General features: G+C 44.5%; 1 non-coding gene across 1 annotated transcript; it reads right to left on the bottom strand.

Moving 5' to 3' along the window:
• Positions 1-492: 492 nt before the first annotated feature.
• Positions 493-596, bottom strand: LOC138090013 (U6 spliceosomal RNA). The gene has a single exon (XR_011145840.1). It is a non-coding gene; the product is annotated as a U6 spliceosomal RNA (small nuclear RNA).
• Positions 597-2,887: the final 2,291 nt, after the last annotated feature.

Raw genomic sequence — 2,887 nt, 5'->3', positions numbered from 1 at the left:
GAGAAATACAGGGACTACTCTCTGAAAGGGGTGACTCTCCGAGAAACCGAATGAAAACACTTCCAGTGCCCATCACCGTCAGAGCATCTTCCATCAACTATTACTTGGGGAAGAAAAGTAGCCAGACCAAAGAAGACCAAGCTCACACTCATTCTATTGTTCTGAACTTCTTTTGAAAAGCACTTAAAAACTCGGAATCAATAGCTTCCTCTGATTACAGGATGATAAATAGGGTACCTATCTTTCTCCCTGTTTCTTTCTTTCTCTAACATCATGGAATTAACTGCTGACTTTTTTAAGTTAAATTTTTTTTAAAAAAATTTATATTTCATTGGCATATAGTTGCTTTATAGTGTTGTGTTGGTTTCTGCTGTACAGCAAAGTGAATCAGCTTTATGTACATGTATATCCCCTCTTTCCTAGACCAAGCATGGAGTGAAGTTCCCTGGACTATAGAGTAGGTTCTCATTAGCTATCTACTTTATACACAGGAAAAATATGGAATGCTTCATGAATTTTCATGTCATCCTTGCGAAGGGGCCATGGTAATCTCCGTATCCTTCCAATTTTAGTGTATGTGCTGACTAAGTGAACACATTGACATTTTAAACTTAGATGGTGATCACTGAAATTCCTTACAATGGAAGGAACAAATATGCCTTAATGGGATTTTGATGGGAAAACTGTGCCTAATTGAATGTTTGCCTTCAATACTCGTAACTTTAGAATATAAAATAATTCAGTAATAATTTATTCAACACATATTCAATAGGCACTTATCAAACTTCTACTTTGGGGGAGGTCTCCTCCGACTGGCCCTGGGGTTAGCAAGATGACAGGAATCTGCCCCCTTTCTCTAAAATCTTACCCTTTGGTCAGGGAGCCAGGCACGTCTGTAAATGACTTTATTCCGATGCAGATATACAGTAAGTGAGGCACACTATGCTGAAGCTAAAGGAAGGGAGAAGCCAGTTTTATCTGTGAATACTTCAAGAAAAAATTCTGTGGAATAGTTTCTTAAAGAATCTACAATTGGAGAGATCACTTAAAACATGCTGGGAACTCTGAAGGACAGTTCATGCAGAAGAAACAACTCGAATAAAGCCAGACAAAGGACAGCTGTATTAGTGGGGATAGAGCTCCATCAGTCTGGGGCTCTTAAATACCAGGGTGAAACGTTTGAATTAGAAGCCACTGACTACAAGAGAGGGGCATTTTTCCTCTGGATTTATGGGAGCAAGCCTGCTGCTGGTGGCTGTAAGTAGCCCAGATTTGGAAGAAGCAAGATGGTAGGAGGAGGGCCATCAGCCCCAGCTATGAATGTGGGCAGTGGTGGCAATAAGATATGGGTGGATGCAGGGAAGTGAATTTAACAGTTGTTCACAGTGGCACTAGAGGGGCTTTGATGATATATCGGAATGGGAGTAGTTTGTCATGTGTCTGTGGGGATTATGTAGGAAATCCTGTTTAGAAAATGTTGCTTCAAAGGTTTGGGAATCCTGCATCAAGACGTTAACCAGGCAAATCAAAATGTGGTTTGGAGCTCATAAGACAGATCAAAGCTGCAGGTGGGAGTTTGTATTCCATCAGCTTCAGATTGGTAGTGAAAGCCACCGGAGTAGAACCAATTGCCAAGGAGAATTTGAGGAGTAAAAAGGAAAAACAATGAATATTAAGGTAAATAACAACTGTAACAATGATGACAGCAACTAAACCCCAACATGAACGGCTGTAGCAGTGACCTTCCCAGAGGGTCCTCACCGACTCTCAGGTCCTGGTGTCATGTCTGTTAAGGTCCAATAGTGTCTCCACACCCCCGCCCCCATCATGTCTGCCTAGAATCTCAGAAGGCAACTTCTTTTTTTTTTTTTTTGCAAATAAGTTTTTTTTGCAGATGTAATCAAGTTAAGGAGAGGTCATACTGGGTTGGGTGGGTCTGCAAATCCAATGACTTGTGTCCCTCCCTATAAGAAGAGAGAACTTTCTTAAAACTTATTTTTTAATTGGAGGAAAATTGCTTTACAATGTTGTGGTGGTTTCTGCCATACAACAATGCAAATCAGCCATAATTCTACAGGAAACAGGGAGATTTCTAGACCCGAAGACAGAGTGTAGAACCCCATGGGAAGCTGCAGGCGGGGCCTGGGTGATGCGTCCCCAAGCCAGTGATGGCCAAGGATCGCCAGCAACCTCTGAGAGCGGCAAGGAAGAGGTTCTCCCTTCCAGGAGGAAGCGGCGCTGATGACCCCTGGATTTCGGACTTCCTGCCTGCAGAGCTGTGATAGGATGCTCTGTGAAGCCACTTGCTTTCTGGTGCTTTATTACAGCCTCTCTAAGAACTAATACAAATCCTGTGCCACCCTCTCTCACATTGGATGGGGTTGGGCTGCCTGACCAATGGGGTGCTGCAGGAGTGACCACGTGAGGCTTCTGCCTTGCTCTCTCTTGGAGTGTCCTCTGTAGGGGAGCTGGTGGCTGTGTTTAAGGGCCCAGAGGCAGCCCAGTGGCCAGGCCCTGGCCTGAGGAACCACAGCCTCTGCCAACCACCAGCATCGACTCACTGGGTCTGAGGTCGGGCCTCACCAGGAGCAGACATCCCAGCCCCAGATGAACCTTCAGACTATCGCAGCCCCAGCCAGCACCGTGACTGAACCCTCCCAAGACAGCCTGAGCCAGACCACCTGGCTGAGCTGACTCCAGATTCCTGATCCCAGAAACTGTGTGAGCTTACAAGTATTTGTTTTTTGAAAGGCTCAGTTTGGAGGTTGACTTTTATGCATAAAAACAAAATGAATTCTAATTTGTAAGGGTTTTCTTTTCCCTTCTGTGTGGCTACCCCTCAGGCAGGTTACTCTATGCCCTCCTTAGTGATTGAGGGCTTGCAGTT

The sequence above is a fragment of the Capricornis sumatraensis genome, chromosome 13 (assembly GCF_032405125.1).
Source record: "Capricornis sumatraensis isolate serow.1 chromosome 13, serow.2, whole genome shotgun sequence".
Lineage (NCBI taxonomy): Eukaryota > Metazoa > Chordata > Mammalia > Artiodactyla > Bovidae > Capricornis > Capricornis sumatraensis.
The sequence above is the reverse complement of the archived record's forward strand: the minus strand, read 5'-3'. Positions and strand labels throughout refer to the sequence as shown.